This window comes from Corvus hawaiiensis, chromosome 2 (assembly GCF_020740725.1).
Source record: "Corvus hawaiiensis isolate bCorHaw1 chromosome 2, bCorHaw1.pri.cur, whole genome shotgun sequence".
Classification (NCBI taxonomy): Eukaryota; Metazoa; Chordata; class Aves; order Passeriformes; family Corvidae; genus Corvus; species Corvus hawaiiensis.
In genome coordinates this window covers 42,155,733-42,179,559 of record NC_063214.1, presented here as the reverse complement: position 1 = coordinate 42,179,559, position 23,827 = coordinate 42,155,733, and the positions used below count along the sequence as shown (strand labels likewise).

The following is a 23,827-nucleotide window of genomic DNA, read 5'->3' as shown; positions in this document are numbered from 1 at the left end:
CCCTTGGTGCCATCACAGTGATGGGACCAGTGCCTTTTTTATGGGATTTAGCCCTTCCTGAAATGGTTTAGGGTTACATCTACCCCTCTCTCAGGCTGAGCAAGGACATGAAGCAATTGGTTTCACTTCAGCTTTGAGTCACTCTCTAGCCTGGGTGGCCTGGATTTGGCTTTGACTGTAGACTCACGGGATGCAAATTTAACTCTTGCACGTTCAAGGATGGAGTGTTCATTTAAATGAAGAGCTGTGCTCTCTTTCCTTAACATTTTGGAGCAAACTTTCTGTTAGGAGGTGCGGGATGCCAATGCAGAAGGACCTGGAAAGGGCACTGACAGGGTGGTACCAGGATGCTGTCCCACACAGGTGTTGTCTTGCTGGTGAGGACCACCCCAGTCCTGGTCCTCCTGACCACAGGAGCAGGTCTGGCATGTGAGGTATAGTGAGCACAGCTGGTTGGGCTTATTGACTTCATTTAGGTTGTGGTGAGGCACAGGAATGCACCACAGGGACCTCCAGACAGCATTGCTCATGCAGCTTGCATGCCTTATGAAACCTTTTCCCATTTCTTGACCCTCTTTTTTATCACTGTTTCTCATGCCTGTTCTTCTCCCAAGTAAATGACCCAACCCTAGTCACTTTTGACCTTGTTGGTTGCATCCCACAGGGGCAGATGGGCTTTTCAGGAAGCATAAATCTGGAAATGGTTTCAAGCTGCCGGCTGAGGAGTAAAGCATCACCATTTTTTGATGCATGAAGCCAGACTTTGCTCACTTCAGTATTTGTCAAAGCATCTAGAAAATGACTCATTTTTTTTTTCCACTCCCTACAGAAGCCACTGTTGGACTACATCCCTGTATCTTGTGTTGGCCAGATCTTTCACAAGATTGTTTACAGCTCATTTTTAGTCTTGTTTCATGCAGTGAATCCTTGTGTTATTTCAGACAGCAGCAGGTGAAGTACAGAACAGAGGAAAAGATTAAAACTTCAGGAGGAGCACTCTGCTGCGTTGTTGCTTAGCCATGCATGTGGTACAGCTAAAAATAACAGCTAATGGAATGGAAAGCCAAGAAGATCTGTTGATTTATAATGGGTTTTTTCCTGGTTTATTGCTTGAGTGCCTTGCCCACTGAAATTTGACATTGCAGCCCAACTGCCATTAGATAATCAAACAATACTCTTCTCTTTCTTACTGTACAGGCCTCTGAATTTTCTTTGCAAGACCCATTCTTTTCTAGTATCATTCAGGCAAATTAGACAGATGACTTCTAAACGAATCAAAGCATTTCATTCTCTTCCAGTGATAGTTACAACACAGTATGTATAGGCTAAGGATATGTATAGTGTAAGGGATACACATTCTAATCTGACCTGGATCTAAGAAATTTGCTTTGTCTGGGTTTACAGCTCTTTTTTGATTTGAGGTTGTATCACTGGCCTGCATCAAGAAACTTTGAGATAATAAATGTAGGTGTTCAGGCTTTCTTTCTTTCTTTCCAGATTCAGAATTAATCCTTAAGTCTGCTTTAGAAAAGGATTTGGTACTAGTAAAAGAAAAAAAAATGTAAGACTATTTATCTCTTTGCATATTTTTTACTTTTAAAGACACAGTAGACCGTACACTGAGAAAGTAATATTTTATACGGTTTGTGGAAAATAAATCTGTTTTATCACTGCAATAAAAAAGGAGCCAGATGTTTAGAGGAACATGTTCCATATGGAAGAGGCTTAAAATTGTGGAACTTGCTAAAACCATGCAAAGCTGCAATTATGGAGAAAACAGGAAGGCAGTTTCCTCCCTGAATGTACACCATTTCCCAAGGAGGAAGCAAGCCTTTTTTCTCTGCTCTTTGTTGATTTTGAAGCAGAGATACAACTACTAAGCCATCACCATAAAAGGCTTATGCTGGCAGTGACATCAGTGGTAAAACCACCCTTCTTCCCTCCCCACAACAACTCTAACTACACTTTTGAGAGACTTCTGCTTCCCCTATAAAAGGGTGGAGGATGCATGGATTTCTTTGTTTTGTGGCCAGGACGCTATCTAATGTAGGGGTATTGGCACTTTCACTTTTATGAACATATGTCCAGCTTTGTAGAAAGATGTGGTGCCTCTTAAATTTCCATGAAATGGAACAAAGAATCTCCTTAATTAGCTAATTTGATTTCACTTTATGACCCAAACCCACTGTGCTGAGGTGTGGCCCGCTACATTCCCAAGCATGCCTTGCTGCCTGCTCATCTAGGTGGAAGTCTGCTAGCTGACTTTAACTCACAGAGCACCCAGCACAGGTTTATTGCTTAAAATGTTGTTTAAAACAAGGAGGAACAGCATGGCACTATACTATGAAGTGCCTATGATAGCATTTACTTTTTAAGGGGGGATGAAAGCAGCCTACATGCTCCTAGAGGATCCCTTGCTTTCAGAGGACCTGCAGGCTGCTCTGCTGAGCACTCCTGAGTGAGGCAGGATGCTGATGTTGTCAGCAGTTAGTGTTTTATCCAAAAGCCCACAGCATTTTGCTCCAGGCCCTAGGCTAATTCCATGAGAAATTGAGGCTTTGAATTCCCAAAGTGCACTGAACTCGTCATCATGCTGCACTGAGTGCTGTAAAATGGGCAGTGCTGCATCTTTACCTTACCAGGTGAATCAGGCTCTTCTTAGCATAATCTGCTGTTACCTAATTTGGAAATGCCATAGGTAGGTGTGAGGAGAAGAGGAAACCCACTGAATCCTGACTCTGTAAACTGGAGTTGAATCTTGCATTTAAGAGCATGCCATGAAGTATTTGATTCCATTGTAGTTATATATTTTGAGCAAAGGAGGCAAAATATGACCTAAAGTTGTTTTTTGTGCTAATAAAAAACAGGTGGTTTTTTAAAAAAAATCCCAAGTTGGTTGTGCTGCAGCTGCCTTTGGTCTTTGGTTTTCTCTCTATCTTTCTAACTTTGGGGACTTTACCCTTTGCCTTGTGAATACTTGAATTACCCCTGCGTTTCCTCTATGACATTCTTGCTGGGCAGTTCAGAGTACTGTGTTTGGAAGAGGGAATATTTTCCCACTTTTAACCTATGCAGTGGATATTTTCCCTTGTGGTGGGTTCTCTCATCTTAGTTCTAGGCACTGCTTTTTCTTGATTACATGTTTTATTTCTAACCTTGAGTTTTACCTGAGTCCTTGATGGGTGTGTTTCTGTGTGCTATAGGGACCACCTTGCAAGCTGGTGACCATAAAGTGTATGTGACATTATAGCAGAGATGGGGAGATGGATGAAAGTAAGACTTGATGCTCACGCTTGAGAAGGTTTAAGTGGCTTTTTGAATCATGCAGTCACGAGGCAAGATGTCATTTCATTAGTCACCACCAGCAGCATCTGACTTTCTTCTGTCCTCCACCTGGGCCACCTGCTGGTCTCTCCTGAGGACACCAGTGAACTGAAATCTTTGGGCTCCGTGTAGGAGGACTTGGTCAATGATAAACCAGAAGACCAAATTAAGTGATTCAAGAGTCATCTTTATAATCACCAGTGCTTTCAGGAAAGGGTGGTGTGGTTGTGGAAAGGGAACAATGTGAAGCATTGTAAACCTCAGCTCAATTTAACTAAGAGCATTTCTGTTTCTAGCTTGTTTTATCACACCAAACCAGCTACGTTCATGAGATTTGGAGTATGTGCTGCTGCACTGCACTGGAAGTTTTGACAGTTCTTTTAGTACCCATTAACAGGCTTAAGAGACAGGCCAGCCAGGAATCAGGATGACATCCTCAGGAGCACAGGGCTTCAAAACAAATGGATTCCCCCTCCCTCCTCCCCCTCTCCCCTCAAAGGGCAGCACCTCGGTGATTTTGGAGTTATAGATTTTGCAGCTGCAGTGAAAAAAAAAGTGCTGCAAGTTGTAAGGAAGCAAGAAGTATTTGTGAGATCAGAGCAGAGTGATTTATGAAACAGTGAAAGCAAAAGATGTAGCAGCTTGAAATTCTCATGTACACATTTCTAGATGATAAAGCTTTTCAGTGGGGAAATAGTTTTTTAAATCCCCACCTTTTCTTCTTCCTCTGTGAGCTGACTCTCTATACTATGCAACAGAAGCAAAGGCCATGTAAACCCATTTTCCCCTTACCCCATCATCTCTGCCTTTCCCAAATGCATATGAAAACATTATTTTTCCCTCTTCAGTATTTTAATTTTTTAATCTTTAATATAGAATTAACTATATAATTTTTATTCTTCATGTTATTTTCCAGTATTAACTTTCAGTATTCATTCCTTCAAGGATTCCTTTCATAGCCAGTGGTGGAAAAAAAGGCACAACAACTTTGACTTCATGTTGTTGAGGTTTTTTATAAAGTCCATCTTATGTATCTACTGGCTATACTAGAAATTTGGCCTCTTTTATAAGATAAAGGCTTGCCAATAGTAATGTATACATGTAATACAGAATGAGTTAAAGTACCGGTCACAATTGTTATTTAAATCAGCAAGTAAAAACTTTTAATTTAAATAATCTTTTTTAGGTCTTGGTTTGCTTTGGATAATTTAGGTATTTCCCAAATGAAAAATTGAAGTCATTGTTTCACAACAGCTAAAATACATTGCAGCTAAAAATGGATTTTACACTAAAACTGAGGGGGTTTTAACAATTTAGAGGATATATAATACATACACATTGAAGCCATAGAATATCACATATATATTCAGATTTCAATACTACCTATAAGAGACAACACTGTGAAATAAGTCCATTTTTATTATTGACATTTTTTGGTAATTTTTATCAAATGTCACATGCACAGAGTCAGAATACAAAAAAACATTTAAAACACCATAATAGGTTTCATGTTATTAAGGGAATATGATAGGTAATTCAAGAATAAGTATGTCAAAACTAATCTATTAAAAAAAAAAAACTGATTTAGTGTATTAAATGATAGAAATCATTTATTTAGGGATGGGATTGGACAGATTATTTAAGGACATCTTGTCCTTCAGTTTTGAACTTGTGGGTGAAAATATCTTGTACATAGTTTTTACTCCTAAACTAGAGAGGGAAAATTGGTTTTCTGGGTTTTTTTATTTCTCAAGTGGTGTCTTAGCACTGAGTGAAGTAATTACTGAACTGAACTACGCTGAAGGAACTGAGAGGAAGAAGTGCTTTCTGCACCTGCAGAACAAGTTGCAGCTGTCAAGTGCTGGTTTATCACTTCAGCAAATTCTTGTTCCAGGTGCTCAGCAAGCGACTTCCCCGAAGCCTGTTGTTTTACTTTCTTAAAACTTCAGTAACAGCATGCACTGCCTGAATGCTATTTGTGTTTAATTTAAATTATAGAAATAGATTGCTTCGGTCTCACATAAAAGATTTCAAGATTTTAAATGTAACATAAATATGTTTATTCTTAAAGAAAAACACACTGTATTTAAATTGGATTAAAAAAGCAACACTATCTGAATAAAGTGACTGATAAAGGTACAAAAATCCCCAATAACCCACACATTCCCTTTAAAAAACAGAACGAAATAACGTTTTTCTTAAAAATATTTTTTAGAATGTAGTCCTTTTCAGCTTAAGTCAATAGAAGGAATGTGTGAGTTACTGAATAATTTTGTATGTCCTTTATTCAGTTTATTAATACATTATTAAAATTTAAAATCCTTTTTTTAAATACCCAGAGGCCTCTTGGCTATGGTTTATAGAAAAAAATGGAAAAAAAATTAAAATATTCTTATTTTGAGGAAATATATTGAGGAAATTCAGATGATAGTTTGAAGAATGTTACCCTCACTACATGTGCTGAAAGTGAGCCCTAATTTCAGATTTTTCTTTGAGTTTTTTTTCTTGTAAGAAGTCATGAACTCATCTGACTACAACAAGATCCTGCACACATGGAAGCTTGCTACCCCAGGAGGTAGCAAGCAAAGTCCGTCTAACTGGGTCCCAATATCTCATAAAGACCAGGAGTGAATCTTTAGACCAGAGTGCAGGAAATGAGATGATCATTCCCTTGAGAACATTGCCAGTTTGCAGTAGTCACCAAGGTAGTGAGACCACCTGTGGGCACCACCAAGTCAGTCCTCTGTGAACCTGTCTGTTTGCTTTTTGAACTCACTTCTTCTTTTGGTGGTAAGTTCCCACTCGGGTCTGCACACAATTCAGCTTGTGAGTGAGATGGTTTAAATGGTGTAAAATAAACACTATAAATTTCTGCTTTTCACAATGTCACTGAGAGCTTTTTGGATGCCACTGAAAAATTTGCATTAATTTTGATGGAAATCATAATACACAATCTGAGAAGGGCTTTTGACTGGGAAGACAGGTATGTAACTACTTCAACAAGCTTTGGTCACTTTGAGATTGCTGTATAGGCGATGCCTTTCTCTGAGTCTGGCTGGCAATTTTCCAGCATTATAGCAGCCTTCAGAAGCACTAATTGGCATGTGGAGCACAGAGTGCACTTTCAGAAGGACTGAAGGGTGAATTTCCCACTTTGTCATGTATGAAAGAATTATGGTGAATGAACTCTTATTCCTCAGTGCTGTGAAACACACAGACTACAGAGCAGCTCAAAGCTGAGTTTTGGACTGCAGTCTGTAATTTCCTAAAATCTGAACCTTAACCAGAGCTTTTGGTTTAGTTTTACACTCAAAGTGTGGGTCTCTTGCTCCAAGTACTGTCAACACCCAACCCAGTAAGCAAAGGCAGCAAGGAATTAGGAATCACCCAGCATTTGTAGCACAGTTAATTACTTGTATAACATACAGCGACTTCCTGAGATCTAGTGAGAAGGCCAAGTGTAGTGATGATGGCAAGGCTCCCTGTAAATCCAGCTGAGTGGAGGAATGCATTCTCTCCCTCAGATTGCTGGAGCAAGCAGAATTTTATCTGAACTGACAGACGAGACAAAACCAAAGCAACTGGAGATGCAAAAGATATATATGATCAGATTTTCTAAAGCACCTGAGGAGGCAACCTGCAGTCCTGGCTCTCCAGCCATCTCATGGGGGACCTCTCTGGGAACAGGCTATGGCCCTTGCAGTGAAACCAGGGGATGAGCAGTAGCGTGGAGACTGATGTGTGCCTAGGCTTTATCTCCGTGCGTTGTCAGGAGGGACCATGATGGTCATTCACGAGGGCTTGGAAGCCCTCCTAGAACCTCAGCTGTGACCTCTGAGACTCCGGCCTCTCACTAAAGGGAAATTATCCCAGTGTTCTAGAACTCCTGGAAAGAGTTCTGGAACATCCTGGAAGGGATGAGAAGGCAATTGGTCAGGCAGGTGAGCACACAGTCATATAAACATCATTGCACTGGAAGACCAGGTCCAAGTTGGTTTTGGATGTCCTTATCTTAGATGCACCAACTCCATGTGCATGAAGACTAGCAGGAATAAATTTAAACAAAAAACAGAAAACAAAAAACAAAACAAAAATTACGAGCTAATATAAGAGTGAAAGGTAAGACTAATTATCCTTGTACCAAAAAGTCCCAGGTACTCACTGGAAAAAACAGAGCACAAAGGAACAAAGGAAGATCAGTCTCAGAAAAAGGGAGTACATCTGTTCTTTCTGCTGAAAGGTAGAATGTGTTTTTCCAAAGGGGCCAGTAATTTGCTTTTGCTGTTATATAGCAGTGAACATTGGGAATAGCTATGGAATGGGAGTTGGTATTGGCCAGCTGAAGTCTGAAGGCCATTTTTTTTTAGCAGCTAAGGAAAATAAGTTTTACAGTCCAGGAACAGCTCAACAGTTCCTTCTCTGAAGCATAAAACATTCACAGGAATCAGTAGGGGTCCTGGCTGAGAAGGGAGCGGAATTTGTGGTTGAGCTTGTAGCCCCATGCAACACTCTGGCATGTAATGTGCTGCAGATCTGTGGTTGGGCAGGCAAGGCCATGGATGGACTTCGTGGATCACATACAGAGCCTGAACCATGGGATGTGGTGGTCTGTACAGACTGATGCTGCTGCACTTGGTCTGGACATGCATTCCCACGCTGCTGCCCCATAGATCTGTCCACTGAAGAGCACTGACTGATGGAAGAGCTAAGAGGTGGCCTGTAGACTCAAAAATTGTTTACCATCCATGCCTGCTTGTGGAGGGATGCCCAGATTTCAGGCACAGCCACAGGAGCTTGCACACTGACCTAACAGAGCCTGAAGAGCAAATCCACCCACTGCCTGCACGGGGAGGGGATGGAATCCAGCTCACGTTCTGCTCTTGGCATCAAGCCTGCTTTTGGGGAGCAATGAGAACTCCGTCCACCTTCAACATCAGACAACCAATAAAAGACAGTGAATGTTGATTTGGAAAGGAGAAAGGAAACTAAAGACAGACTGACGGTGAACACTGAGGGGGCTCACTGGTGCTTATGGAGAGGAATGGCCCCAGCTTTTAGAGAGATGGAGGGAATTTCATGGTACCAAAAGGCACCATGGGAACCCCTGCACAGTGCATGCTGTAGGATGCAAGGATGTGGCTGGATTTCAAAAGGAGTTTGCTTTGCGGCTGTTGATGCAGTCCCTTGATTCACGATTCAGTTTTGTTTCTCTCTTGACTTGTTGTTTGAAACACATGTGCAAACTGGCCAGAGTTTTGCTTTTCATACTGTTCGAGGATGATAGGAACACAAAGTGCTGTCTCATGAGTTTTGTCGACCCGATTCCCTTCCAGAAATTTGCTCACATCTGATTTTGTTTCCTCTGCCCACTCTCTGTAGACACTGAATTTCCAGTGTCATTTGCCTCCTACACATGCTCATTAACCCATTTCCCTCCACCTCCAATCCTACAATGCCCATTTTATCCAATTAATGGTAGGAAATAAGTGGGGGTTTTATGACAAGGGTGTGAAGTTCCGTCTGACACTTTGCATCTTTCCAAAGAACAATGCTTTCTCAATAATTATGTTCAGATGACCATTAAGCTGGTGCTGCCACAGTTCTTCCTTCAGTTTTAATGAATATAATAAACAGGAATGAACTTCTGCTATCTGCAGCTGCTGCCATTGTCTCTGAACTGCACGTTGCTTCAGAGGAGTTTGTTTTAGCTTTAAACCTCTTTCAAACAATGTGCAAGAGAGTGAAAAAAAAAAAAAAAGTTGGTGCGTTTTTGTCAGCTCTCGCCTTTCCCAGATGTTTTTGGCATGAGAAATGCTGTAGGACAATTAAAAAGAAGCTTCATTTTCAGAAGTATTTGGGAAGCAAGACTCCAGTGAAGCCCCAGGGCTCTGAGAGTGCTCAGAAATTCGTCAGCTCTGGGGTGCGAAGTCTCTCCTGGATGCAAATCCCAGAATGGGAGGGTATTGAGGTAATGGAGGGCAGGCTTTTCAGTCATATTCAGATAAGGAGAAAATCCTGGCCTGACAATCTCCTTGTTTGGGAAAAATCTCTTAAGCTTTTTAAAATACCAGTCTACCCCAGTAATGCTTTCACCTAGGACCCTTCAAGCAGGAGTTTCAGAGAATTTTTAATAATTACCAGCACTAAGAACAGACCTGTGAGACAAAGACCTCCAGAGTCATGGTACACAATCCTTGCTCTGAGCACTAAAATTTAACTGTTTTCATCTGTATTTGTTTTCATCTCATCAGAACTTAACCCTTAGGCTGTGTATTTTGACCTTTGGGGGATTTTTATTCAATATTTATACAGAACCATTGCTGCATATACTACCTTTAGTCACCATAGCCAAGTTAAATTGTTCTTCCCTAAATATTTTATTTCAGATGCTGGTATCTGTTGGAGTTCTGAAAAGTTCTGAACACTGGAAACATTTAGTTTAAAATTATTATTATTATTATTATGTACATACAGCTTTTGCAGCGTTGTGATTAAGGTTGTGTCAGCAAGAAACATTTAAAAGCCATGTTTAGGGACTTATAACTTGCTGAAGAAATTCACTTGGGGATAAAAGTTGGCTTTGCAAGCAGTTCTGTGGGAGTTAGCCAATATCTTTGAATTTTTTGGCTTCTCTTGGCTTTGAGTCACAATGTGACTGAAACATGAGTTTCTTATTTTCTCTGCTTAAAAACTGATCTGTTGTCTTCCCATCCTAATATAAGGTAGCCCCAATTGTTAATGCTTGACCTAAAAATAGTTATATGCTTCTTATTCAGGGGCAGAAAGTTGGTGAATTGCAGCCAGATTAACTGAATAACCAAATCCACATTGTGCACTGCTTCTCAGTCTCGTTTCTCATGAAGGTGGCTGACACATCTCTTTGCTTGACAGTTTGTAATACCATTTCTGCAGGACTGACCATGAACATGGTGAGGTGCTTCGAGATTTAATAATTCCCTGAAGGGGCAGCATACATGCATAGTGTTATTTGTCTTGCACATGCATGTCAGATAAAAATCCAAATGGTTTCAACTCCAAATGGAAAGCTTAGGTGATGACTGTTACTTTGTTGATTTGCACAATTGGTGGTTTTGGGGTTTTTTCCCCACTTTTATGTCTAATGGCTTAAAAATGCTCTGAAGCCTCTTTCCTCTGAGACTTTTCAAGGGTTATGTTAAGGCTTGCACAGCCTGGGAGGCAGATTCTCAAATCATGGGGTTTTGTGAAATACATGTCAATATTATACCTTGAGCAGGTCACTGTTGTGCTACGCACGCTATTGTAGGGCTGTACTTACAGCCAAGTTACCACTGCGGTGTTGTCATTTGGAAACCTCACACCTTTTTTGTTTAGCACTATCATGAAAGCAAGTACTGATTAGGAGTATATAAAGTTACTTAATTTCTCTTCGTGGAGGCATTTGAAATATCTTCGTATTTTGATGAGCAGGTGTTCAGAGGAGTATGCAGTCCTCTTGTGGTAACAAGGAGATTTCAGATTTACCCAAAAAACCCTGCAGCATCCTCTGCCAGCTTATACAGTTCTTTTTCTTACAGCTCAGACTCAGCCCCAGCCCTGCTATGGCAGTAAGCTTGGGATTGAACAGTCACCTTTTCAGAAAACCACCAGCTGTGTGCTCAGGAAACTGAGCTCACATCATCGGTTGTGGCTGTTCTTCGATAGGATCCCATGAAAATTGCTTTTGGGTTATGTAAGTTCTGTGATAGTTATTTGAAGGACTCCTGCTCCTACTTATCATAGGCCAAGGTTTTAGTGATCCAAAGTGGAAGTCTGGAATTGGGAAGAAGTCTCTTGAGGGGAGAACTTGTCTTTAGGGAACAACTTGTCTTTTCTTCATGAGAACCAGTAGAGATGGGAAGGAGATTTGGAGGACATGGCTGGAGGAGGAGTTAGGAAGGCTACACTTCCCAAAGAGGAAGATGCCAGGGAAGCTGCTGCAGAAGGAGGTGCTCACTTGAGCCTTCACAAACAGCTCCAGAAGTTTTAGCCTGTAGTGAGATTGGATGAGGCTTCAGCAGTTGCCAAGCCCCAGAGAGAACACTTTCTGCTGCTTTTAGATTTTGCTTAAATGAAAATACATCTTTACAGACTAACAGCCTTTATGCTCTAGCACTATCTATGATATCAAAACCCAGCATTCTAGAAATAATGACCTGTCCTGCCTTCCCCAGCTCCATTTGCTGACGTTGTTGGTAGACAGTCCTCTCTTCCCAAGCTGAAGAACACCAGTCTCCTTCCCTTCTATCCACTCCATTGCCCTTTGTGTATATTCATGTCTGTTCACTTCTCCTGTCCTGCCTGCAGCTTCCTCCACATGTGGGGTAACGAAATGGCTTCACGGGTTAGAGAAATGTCACCTTTCAAAAGTAATCCATGACCCTGTGCTGGCTGTTCAGCTGGGGTTTCACGCACCACTCCTTGTGCTTGTGGGAGGGACTTAACACGGGCAGCATAAGGGCTTAGCGTTGCTCTCAGCTCCACCAAGCTTCAGGTCACCATAATCATTTGCTGGCATTTTGCAGGCCACAGGCATACTCCCAGTTTAACATGGACAGGTTCCCATGGGAGGTTGGAGATATGTGGGGGTTTCAAGGCAGCACATGGTGTCTGTGAAAAGAGGGGAACATAAAACACATGGAGGTTGCCACCGCAACTTCTTCCTTCTCTGACACTGGGGGGGAGGAAGAGGTGCCTCTCAGAGCTAGGAAAGACAAAACTGTGGAGTGACCTGGCAGGCTCATGCCCATCACTTTCAGCCTGGCCACCACAGCTCTTACCTCAGCACCAGGGAAGGGTGTGGAGCTGGCCCAGATGTTGGTGCAGGGGGTTGAGAGGGACCAGCTGAGGTAGCTCATGAAAACTTAAACTCATCCTGTGCTGTTTGGTGAAATGTTTACCCGTGGCTGTTTCCTGGGCTTTTAAGAGAAGGCAGGCAGCAGTATTCGGTACCCACTAATTAAATGCAGTTTGAACTGTGTTGTTTGTGGTAATGTAGTGAAAATATGGCCCCTGCTGTGACATCTGCAGCCAGACAAGTGACACCACCCAGCCTCTGGTCAAAGCCTATGTTTTCAATTCAGCAAGTAACAGCTAAAACACTGTAAAGACCTCAGAAAGACAGAGACAAATGAAAGATGAATGCCTATTATTTCCATAAGATGTTAAACAGGGCTGAAAAATGCATTTTTTCTTTTTTCCAGAAAGGTGCTTTATGGACATTAAATATTCTTTGGGATTTCTTAATATTATGTGTTTTGAGAGAAAGGATTTTGCTATTCTGTTGAGTAGTTCCAGTGTTTACAAAGAGGAAAGAAGCTTCCTCATAGAAATTAGAAGATCTAAAGATTTGGAAGTCATTTGTTTTGTGGTATATGAGGTCTTCTTCCTAATGCACATGTTGCTTAATTTAAAAAAGCCAGCATAAGCCTTGCACATAACTCACTAAGATGTTAGAAAATGTAATTGGGGCTCACAAGTTAATTTTTTATTTTTTCTAGAGGCAATGATGCCACTTCCAAAAGCACAGCTGAGAGGATCTCAGGTTCCTACACTCCCAAAATGGAGGTCAATGCTGAAAAGAATGGAGATTTCATGAGTGTTGCAAAAATATCAGAGGAAGTGGAATGACCTTCCCCACTGCTCAAGCTTAGATGAGTTTCTCCATGAGCTTTTAGAACTGTAAAACAGCTGTAGATGTCTGGCTGAGAATGGTAATGCAACCAAATGGAAGGCATGCCATGTAGTGAAATCATACACTCGGTAAATGGGAGATCTATAAATAGTTTTTTTAAGACCTAAGAATTATTAAAGGAGAACGTATACCTGGATATGTGCTCCTTCAAGAGCTCCAGCTGCTCAATAGCTTGTTTTGGACTACAGCACAGAACCAGAGGCAGTACATTTTACAGATGTGCCTTCACCCTTTGCAAACACACTGCTAGAGGTCACTGAAGACTGTTGCCAGCATACAGCCAGGATGCTGTGTGTTGTAGGTTTCCATATGAGGCTGCTGCCAAGACAAGACACTCAGTCTGTTGGCTTAGAGCGTAGCTACCTCCCAGGTTCATCCACGGAGGTCTGTGCTTCTCAGTGTGCTGGCAAGGTGGCAGCTGCCACAGAAATGCCTGTCACCCACTCAGGTAACAGGCTGACCACTTTTCCTAACATTAATGTTAATGTCCCTCTCTCCCACCCGGAGTATGATGTGGGGCAGAGCAGTGGCGCTGTCTCGCAGCCGCTGTGATGGAGCGCGTTCCAGCATTGTTCGGTGCTGAAAGCTGCCTCCAATTAGCCCAGCTGCACCTCCTTATTAGGAGCGAAGAGCCAGCTGCCAGTCAATGTGATGCTAACCACAGCATCCCGCCTGCCACCAGCCAGAGAATTTGGTGTGTCCTGGCCACATCAGCTCCACAGCCAATTGGAACCCCCTTCCACCAGATTTAACCTCCTCCAGTCTACATCTGCAATGAGGTTTAATTTCCTAAAGGTGTAGAGAGCTGCTAGGATTAAGAGGTCTTTAGTCAAATGTTGTTGAAGGGGTTCTAGGTGCCAGCTGGCACGGAGCTTTTGTAAAGACCCAGTCTGAAGGAGCCAATGCAGTCCAGACTAGAAGAGTAAAGCACCTCTTAGGGTGCAGTTGCCTATTTACATTGCAGGTTCCCAGACCTTTTTGAAGCCTGATCCTATATGCCTGAGGGATATCATTCATTACACCTGTCTGACCTACCAGAAATGGGTGGAGAGCAGCAAAACTGGGCACTGTCACCCATTGAGCCACTCAGGTTAAATCCAAGCTGGGCTGTGCACCAGCACCACCAGCTCCCTGCCCTTACATTAGTGTCAGATGAAGTCCAGGGTAGCTGAACACCCTGTGCTGAGCAGGGGGAAGGGCCTGGTTGTAGGGCAGGCACACCAGTGCTGCTCCAGAGCCTCAGCCCTTGACTCGGGGGCTCTGCACACAGACGGCTGTGTTCTATTACCCCTGCACAAATTATCAGAGTTATGAGTCAAAGCTGAAAGGTCCTTTCGCAAATGGAACCTCAGCCCCTACAGCACTCCATAGCTTTTGTAATGTTAAACTCAGGCCGCTTGGCTGGCTCTCACAAAAGGGGCCTTGCTCCCCTTGCACATGAGCTGGCTTCCTCACAGAGCACAGCGAGCAGGGATGCTCCCATCACAGCATGCACCAACAGCTCCCTCACTGGAAAACTCATCTGAAAGCAGGAGCAAAATGCTGCTGGTGGGTACTACTGGAGAAATAGCTCAGTTGTGCACCTCCACTAGGCATTGGCTGGACCCTTTCAAGGAAATAAATGTTAGCAGCAGCATTCAACCTATGGGTTCCTTACCTAGAAAGGTCCTGCCACAAGACTGTCCCACAGCCTGGCTTTATCTTCTGCAAGAGCCATGCTAAGTCCCTGGAGAGGTACTCGGGAGTTCAGCATTCAGGCAGGGCTCGGCATCCAAATCTACAGCAAGCTGGAAAGCACATGAAACCAAATTACTCAGATTTTCCCATCTGTGCACATGTGCTTAGCTGGTTTTAAATTATCAGTGTAAAGGCCTAGTAGCTTCGTAATGTACACACAGAAAGATTCCCACAGATTTTTCCTTTCTTTTTCCTTTTTTTTAACCTTTTTTTTTTTTTTTTATTGAAGCCAGCTGAGTAAATTCATAGGAAGTTGTAACAGGACAAGTGAAATGTATACCCACATTCCCTGGGAATCCAAATGCCTTTAACACATACTGTATTTAATGTGAAATTTATTTTAGAAGATACCAGAACAGCATAACTTTTCCATCAGTGTGTTTTAAAGCTATCACTTTTGAATGAAATAAGGTAACAAGGAAAAAAAGAAAACGTGGAAATCCCAGAACTTGATACCCCTCTCCCACATTCTAAGAGAAGAGATTAACTTCTCCATTTTTCCGGGTCACTTTCAAATTTTTAACTAATTACAGAATAGCTTTAAAATGCAGCCCCAATTTAAACTACCGTGAGTGAGAAGCAGCTGGAATGACATTTAACTGTGGAGTTGTTGAGTGTTGTCTTGCACTTATTCTCTATTTTGTCTCAGAAGTTTTTGCAATCCCATATAAGTTAAATGAAAACTATTTCTGGCTGTGGCAGGAAAGTGATATCTGAGCAGCACATGAGCAGGGGCCATGCAGGTTGCTGGGGGAGCCCTCTGATAACCTGTGGAGTGATGAAGCCACTGAAGAACAATGTCCATGCTGATTCCTTGGGCTGAGCAGACCTGCTGTCGGTCCCAGCAGACACATCCATCTGCGTGGTCACACTGCTGAGCAGCCTGGTGGTCAGCAGCAGCTTGCCAGTCCCAGCGTTGGAGAGGCAATGGTACCAGGGCATCCTTCACCCAATTCCTACCCTGGTTCCACTGCCTTTTATATTTACTGTGAGCTAGACCTCCAGCTCACTTGAGTCAGGGGCTGATTTATGCTATCTGAGAGATCTGAAGGTCTCCACAGCCAGTTCCTCGTTTGTAAAATAAACTGAGCTGAGCTTAATGAGATTTTGTGCAATGACTTTAGTGAGCTCTGTATTGGATGCAGTAACATTTAGACTGCAGCAGTGAGGGCTGATGCAACTGGGCAGGCCACCCATACATGTAGAGGTGGGGAGGTGGTCCCTGATTGGAGAAAAAACCAGAAAAAAGAGCATCTCATTGGGGCTGGCCCTGCCTGCTCATACAGCTTGTGGTGCAGGATAAATGGTCAAAAGGGCATGATCCTTCTTCTCTTTAAGTCAATGTGATATCCTGCACCTGGAAATGAGTCTGGGTTTTCCAGGAGCAAATAGTTTTGGCATCCATTCTGAAATTAAATGACTTGTAACTCAGCAACATGATAGCTGTGTAAATGTAGATGCCACTTAATACTGCATGAGCTGCTTCTGCAATGTTTTGCCCATGAATTTGCTTGCTGCTGAGCTGTAAGGAATTCCATGCCTGAATAAAGTCTACAGGGCTGGGCTTCAGGTGTTTGGTGGGATGACACATTCCCAAAAGTGCATGTACAACAGAGGTACTTGTCCCACTTCATGCAGGCAGCTAGACAGGATCTTGCTGGGCTCCCAACTCCTTCCTCCACTAACTGGAGCAGGAATGAACTTTAGCAGAGCTGAGTTCAGGCTTCGAGCCCTGGATCTCTTCAGCAAACATAGCTTTAGTTGGCATGTTCAACAAACACAGATCTGACCCCTTCTCCCACACCTTGTCCTTCATCAATGCTGTTGCTTGTTGTGAAGCCTGATTTTGAAATCACCCCTGATTTCCAAATGAACTCAGTCCCAGCATGCTGACCATCAGACACATCTAGCAAGGATACCCTGCTGCCTTCTGAAAACAAATACCCTTAAATGAAGAGGAGACAAGGCAATGACACAAAGGCTTTAACTTAAAAACTGTTTCTTTGCAGTAGTTGAGGTTCATTTCTGGAGGCTAAGATACTTTGTTCGTAATTGCAGTTAAGAGTCCAGGTTATGGGGATCTGTCCCACAGATATATGCTCTGGTGTTGTATGGCTGTGAGTTTCCTCAGAGGCTCGGAGAATTGGTCCTTCTGCTTCCACAGAGGCTCCCATGCTTTGGTTGTTCAGCAGAGTGTGAGGTCTCCCTGCACAGCCACACTGATGGCCGTGCACAGAATAACACTGCTGTTCATTTAATTATGAGTTTTGTTCACTTGGGCAACTTGTGATGGGCGTTGGCATCGGCTGTGTTCTGTGTGTAAGGAAGGGATGAAGATGTGAACCAGTAGCAAGGCTTGCAGTAATGTGATTTTCCAGCAGTACCAATCATCTGTTCTCTTTGGCTTTACCCCCATGACAACTCTTTGCACAATGCCCATGCCCTCTTCTTTCCACACTCACTACTGGTTGGGTTTGCTACACTATATTCCTGGCTCCAAGATCCATGTGGGACTTTCATCTTGGGTGAGGGAGCTCAGCATCAGGCTGGGTCAGAGGAAAACACAGGAAATGGTGCTTTTCTGTTGGAATTTGCTGGCTCAGCAAAGCTGAGCAGCCTCAAAGAGACACTTTGATTTCGACATGGTTCTGCTGGAATGTGGTGGGCTCACTGCCTTCTCCCCTTTCATTCCCCCACTTTACCAGCAGAACTGACAGAACCAGCTCTCCTAGGCTATCTGAGGCCACGAATCCCAGCTAGCCCCACAGCCCACCTTCATCTCCTGGAGCATTTTGAAAAGTGTGTACTTTGCTTCTAAATCCCTTATGAAAGTCCAAAGAGTGAAATCCTGCCCAAGGCTGCCCAGCTCCTCTCCACACTATGCGGGGTGGGGCCCTTCCCCTCTGACGCGTGGGCTCAGCCCAGCTTTCAGAGGCTTTGTGCCCCGGAGGGGCAGAGGTTTGGCAGGGCTCGAATGCTGCTCAGCGCCTCCGGCTCTCACACAGCCAACATGACAGCCCTAATCACGCTGAGAGTCTGACAGGGGCCTAGACCTCCCCAAAGGGGGGCAGCTGTAGGTACAATCAGGGGATGCTGGCTCCTTCCTTCCCCCACATCTTCTCTTGCTGATTCCTCAGCCACTCTTGCAAACACTGCTCCAGAGGGTTTTTTCTTCTCCTCATGGAAATTATGGTGGCTACAGCCTCTCCCTTTTGGAAATAAGAAAAATTTGGGTGTTGGGAGCATGTGCCTCTCCTGTCCTCTGCAAGGGAGCCCTGAATCTTGGAAAAAGTTCTTCTCCCCACTCTCTCCCTAAACAAGGGGAGACGATCAGGATCTTTCAGGAGTGGTAAAGTGGTCTAAATGACCTCAGTTTGGTGGCTATTGTCCCCTTTTATTTTTCCTCTTTTAAAGAGGTCACCCATCACCCCAGTGTCTGAGTGTGCATCCTTGAGAGAAACCATCTGGGGTGCCTGCTATCCCACCAAATAGAAGTACCTGGTCATGTTCATCCCAGGAACAGAGTACTGGATTTTGCTTTTAGAGATTTGCTTTTCATGCAGTATTTTCATCCCCTTGTCAAATGCTCAGAACTAAGAAGGTCACAGGGCTTATTATATTGGCTATATGCAGGCAGCATTCCGGCTTCCCAGCAGAGCTCTGTCAGTGTGGTTCAGGCCTGACCATAACTCCCCTGAGCTAAATCTGTCATTTACGCTTAGTTTTCTATCCATGAAAAATATTTATTGGGGCTTGAGTTAAAGTTGCCAGATGAAGCCTTTGTCTGGTAGTTAAGGGAGCTTCCTAGGATGCAAACAGAGGTATTCATCCCAATACACTCACAGCATTCAATAAAATAAAATCTCTCCTAATACTTCAGAGGAGCTGAAATCCTCAGGTGCTCCTTGTCTAGCTTAATAATGTTATCACTGAGTTTCCTTGGCTTGTCTTCTTGAAGTGAAACATGCCAAAATGCTAACGACAAGGGATTTTTAAAGAGTCAGTGATTTGTTATGCTGGAAAATGGATGAGTGTGGAAGACAACGGTTTTGGAAAACTCACACAGATTGCCAACCTCCCTCAAAGTTTTAGCTGAGACCTTGTAAAAATGGACTGTCAAGGTTATCAGCTCACGGACAATAAACAGTTGAGGAATGCAAGGTTTTGTGGGGAAGATACAGCTCTAAAATATTTGCTGGGAAGACACTGGAGGAGGTTAGGTTTGGAACCTTCCAAAGATAAGCAGCCATAGCAATATTTATTGTTTACATGTAACTACCATCCTTCTGTCTTTTACAAGGGAAGAATCATTTTGCAAGAATTTGAAACAAAAAGCTCATACATAGATGGTTCTGATTAGGGACTCGGAGAAAATGCTGCACATTTAAGGTTGCAACCAAAATCTGGCCCAAACCAAGATAGTCCAGTGTGTTTGTTTCTCTAAGGGTGTTAATCTTTGATGAACCTTGCTTGGGTGGTAAATTGTTGCCTCAGCCATCCACCCCACTGCTCTGGGGAGGTTGTCCTGCCTGGGAGACAAGTCTGCAGAAGGGAAGGTCTTCTCCCACTCCTGACCCCAGTACCCTGGCAAGGGTGAGCTCAGCCCACAGTAGCAGACAGTGAGGTAGGTGGCCAAGGCACTGACCCACATTCCCCTCCATCAGCTGGTAGAGGGAAGGGATGGGCTGCCAGCAAGATGCCTCTCTTGCACCACCCCAGCAAGATTCTCCAGAGCTCATCTGCCAAAGCCCTTGGTGCCTGAGGTTCACTGTATAAAAAGGATTCCAGAGATTTCTACCTTAAAACGATTTTATTTCAACCCTTGTAAAGCTATACTTTGTCTATCAAAACCCCTTTAAGAACATGCAGAGATATGGGGTGTTTTTTCTCCTTTCTGTCTTTTGCTTTGTGACATGTTTGTTCTGAGATCACCTCCTAGGCATCTTCTATTAAAATACATGTGACAAGCACCAGATCCACTTTCACGCAGCTGTGCAGTATGTTATTTTTCATGCTAATGCACTGTAACAATTCTACTGAGTGCAGTTATCTAGAGATCAAATTCGCCACATGTGCTCTGTGTTTTTTGGCTACCAGGTCAAGAGCAACAGGGAGAAGGAAATGATGCTTGTGTGTTAACTGTTCGTGTTGCCTTCATGAAACATGGGCTTAATTTTCAGGCAGTCAGAGGAACTTTTGCTTTGCCCCACTTGCCCTCTAAGTTTTTTGGTTTTTTCTGTCAGCACAGCTGACTGCTTCATTGAGATTTAAGACCAAACAGACTGTTATTACATGAGACAGAGTCACTGTCTGCCACCAGGAGATGATTTAATGTTATGTGATACACAACCTTACTCTACACCCCCCTACTGTTTTCCACACAAAAATCATTCTCCAACTTGCTTTGCTGTCAGGTTTCACCTAGGAGAAAATTTGAGTCACTAACTACAGCAATGACAGCAACCAGAAGTAATGATTAAAGACCTCCTTGTCATTGTTGTGCCAGATACTTGTGGGTGAAAGGGGCTTATGAAGACACATTCAAACCTTATTTACCCCCAGCCCAGCAGCCGAATTCTGCCTTAGATAAGATGCATGCAGTACACAGCAGGACTGCACACAGAAGTTGCTAACATAGCCCAAATCTCAAGCTATGCTATTAAAACAAGGAGGAAAGACTAGCTTTGGTGAAATGCTAAATATCAGCATGGTTGGAGTTATGCTTCCAAATTGCTCCTAAAAATGAGGAGCTTTTAGGGTTTCAAAAAGGACTCAAAGCAACAACATACAAGCAGTGCAGCCTATCTCATACAAAATCTCTCTAACCTCCATTGCTTTCTTTGTTGCTAAAACCTTTGAGCTAAAACCTACCACCATGTCTGATGTCCTTGCTCCGTTGCTCCATAGCTCACCTGGATAGGAACCAAAGTTGCACTTCCTTAGGGTGAGAGGTTTGAAGTGTTATTCACCAGTTTTGGCCTTTAAAGTGGAATCATTTCTTCCCAGAGCCTGTTCCATTGCCTTCTTCGAGGACAAGGGCATCTGCAAACCATCTCCACCTTCTGGAGAGTAATTTATCTTTTGCAGCTACCATTGCTCTGTTATCTCTTCAGGTACCAGAAGAGACCTTATTTCTTTCTGTTTCTTCATTTTCTTGTGGTCTCAGATTGATACACCAAAGCAGTGGTAACAATTTCCCAGACTTCTCTATGACTACGGATTGCTGAGTGTACAAGAAGGTGCCTTTTCAGTTTACACTTGATAAAAAATCATGTCTCATCCATAAGTTAATTATTAGAGAATGTCACAATAATAAACTTTGACTTCTTAACCTTTTCCAGAAATGATGCCAAGACTAAATCCTGAGGCTGCTTTCTAGCTACTGATTAGTAGCTAGAAATCTGACCTTTTCTGTCTGTGTAGAAAACAGAGGAAGTGATGCAGTTCTCCATGCTGCTAAAGTCAGCTTGATTACAGCTCCATCTTTCTTTCCAAGCAACATTAGCCCTTGGGTCTTTTGGTCTGTCTCCCTTTTTTGTTCTGAAGAAAGACACGGACCTGAGCTAGACTTGGAAAAACTTCAGAACATCACTACTGCTCACAAATTAGTTAAACTTCATCTTTGCCTCTGCTCAGTTCTTACCAGCTGCCTGCTCATTGCTGTTATGTCTGACCACCTTTGAGTAGTGTGTTGTGCAATACATGTCCCTTGGACACATGTTGTTTGTTCTGCCAGCCTCTTCCAGGAGAGCAACATCAGTGCTTGAGAGCTCAGAAGAGAGTTTAATTACATGTTTGTTAAATGAACATGCCAATACATACCTTAATCATCCTTTCAAGGTAAGGTTGAAGAGTGGCATTCTGCCTGTGGAGCAGACAGTGGTGGGGTCTTTGATATTCAGTGATTGTTGGGGAGATTTGTACCACCCTATGGACCTGGAGTACATGCTGTCTCCTGCCCAGATGTGAAAGGAACCATGCCTTGCAGAGGAATAAAGTTGTCAGAAGGACTCAGTTTCACCCCAAGACTCACACTCCATGTAAAACTGCTCTGCAGTGCAGAGCTGGCAGCAGCAACTGCGCTGAAGACCTTTGTTTATCACATTGTTGTGCTCTCATGATTACTCAGCCTCAAAATTATGTGTTCTTCAGGAGTGATGGGGTTTGGGACTGTCAGTCAAAATTTATAATAAGTGATGTTGTTTTTATCCCACTTCAGCTAATGCTAGTGAGGATGTTCCAAAAATTGTTGTTTGTCACCTATGTTTTACAGTTTAAAGGTGATCTCGTTAAGCTATTATCCCCCTGCCACTGTTGCAGAAATAGTGTCTTCTTTTTAAGATGTTCAGAGTCATCTGCTTAGCATTGAGCTGATGACAGCCTTGTATTTGTCGCTGGAGGTTGCCTGGAACTTAACCCCTCCCTTTTTAGCTTGTAGTGTGCCTTGTCAAAGCCTCTTCTGGGAGGTGGTGAGGTGATACAGTGGTGCTTGGTGGGCCTCTGCCGGGGAGGATGAAAGATCAGGGCTGTCTTGCCCAACATCAGTTTCTGTAGGCTGAGGTTTGCAAAAATCAAGGTGCTGACAGAAAAAGTCCAGGTGAAATTCACTGCAAAAATGAAAGCATCTTCCCCTTGCAGCTCTCTGCTGACTCTTGTCTCAGGATTACCAGCCTTGGCTCAGCACTGGCAGGAGCCAACCCTGGAGCCTCTGCCTCATGGCTTCCTCCATGCACTATTCATCTTTGCTCTGTCCTTTAGGCTGAACACTCCTCCTGTGGTCCTGTCTGCAGCTTTGGGGCAGACACAGTAGTTTGTGGCTGAGGCCTAAGGAAAGCTGGTGGCAACGTCTTGAAACTCTTGCTGCCACGTGCTGAGTGGCTGTGAGTCAAAGCCTCTTGGCTCTGGAATTGCACTCAACTGCACCTTGGGGAGCAGTGTGATCTCACAGAGTGCTGAGCAGCAACCCCCAACATCCATGGAAACTTGTGGGGTTAGCGTTTATCTGCAGCAAAGCAAAAGGGAACAGAGGCCGCTCTCTGAGTGCCACAAATGTGAAACTACTCACCAATTTTCAGAATGTAATTACTTCTCAGTTAATCAAGACCCTTGAAAAGGCTCTGCACACGTTTTACAGGCATATCTGATGAAGTGATTTTTGTGTTAACAACATTTATTTTTGGTCCTTAACATGTTTAGATTGTAAGCAAACCCTTAGATGCTATACAAAATGATAGCAATTTATGGTAAACCTTTGGAATTAAGACCCAAACCAGTTTTGCACTAGAGGCATGATGGATTAATCACCATTTGGTTCTGCATATAAGCAAAAAGTCTTTTAAGTCAGTTCTGTGCAGCAGAGGAAGTCAGTGGAGCTTTGCCTGTAACGTGAGTAATGAATCTTGGCTGGGATGAGCATTTTGGAGTCACAGTTCTGCACAAATTCAAATCCCAGAAGGAAGTACGGTAGCATGAAGACCTGCAAATAATGGATTACAGTAATCCCACCAGGAAGTGATAATGGCATGTATAAATATTTGCCTTAGTTGATTGCAAATTATATCCTCCTAAAAGATGTTTGTCACTGTCGTTAGTCGTTAGTATTTTCTAAGTGCTTTACCAGCTGTTGGGTCATGCTTAATGAGGACTCCATCTCTACCAAGCATGACCAAGTGTCTGGATGGGATGGGATTCGTTTTCCTATGTGTTTTTATTCTACTGATTACCATACAATTATATAACAGTTTGGGTTGAAAGGGTCCTTAAAGATCATCTGGTTCCAACCCCTCTGCTATGGGCAGCACCACCTTCTACTAGACCAGGTTGCTCAAAGGCCCATCCAACAAACCAAAAGCCTGTGGTGTCAATCTGGAGTATTTTTCTGAACATCACAGAGTGTGCAAACCACGTGACCATGGAGTGAAATTGTGGCCATACAGAAGTCTATATCTAACCAGAAGGTGAAATGAGATTGGATTCATATACAAAAGAAAGGAATTCTGTTGCCCCATGCACTACCACCCCATTTTTAGTGGCCTTAGCTTTGCAGAGGCCTGG

At 43.2% G+C, this 23,827-nt stretch overlaps 1 protein-coding gene and 1 long non-coding RNA gene across 2 annotated transcripts in view; one reads left to right on the top strand and one right to left on the bottom strand.

Moving 5' to 3' along the window:
- Positions 1 to 23,827, top strand: part of MAML2 (mastermind like transcriptional coactivator 2) — a 208,827-nt gene that overhangs the window by 77,991 nt on the left and 107,009 nt on the right. The window lies entirely within an intron of this gene.
- LOC125321557 lies at positions 4,726 to 20,990 on the bottom strand. Its single transcript, XR_007201591.1, has 3 exons — positions 20,686 to 20,990; positions 14,694 to 14,823; positions 4,726 to 11,952 (listed from the first exon to the last, which is right to left on the bottom strand). It is a non-coding gene; the product is annotated as an uncharacterized LOC125321557 (long non-coding RNA).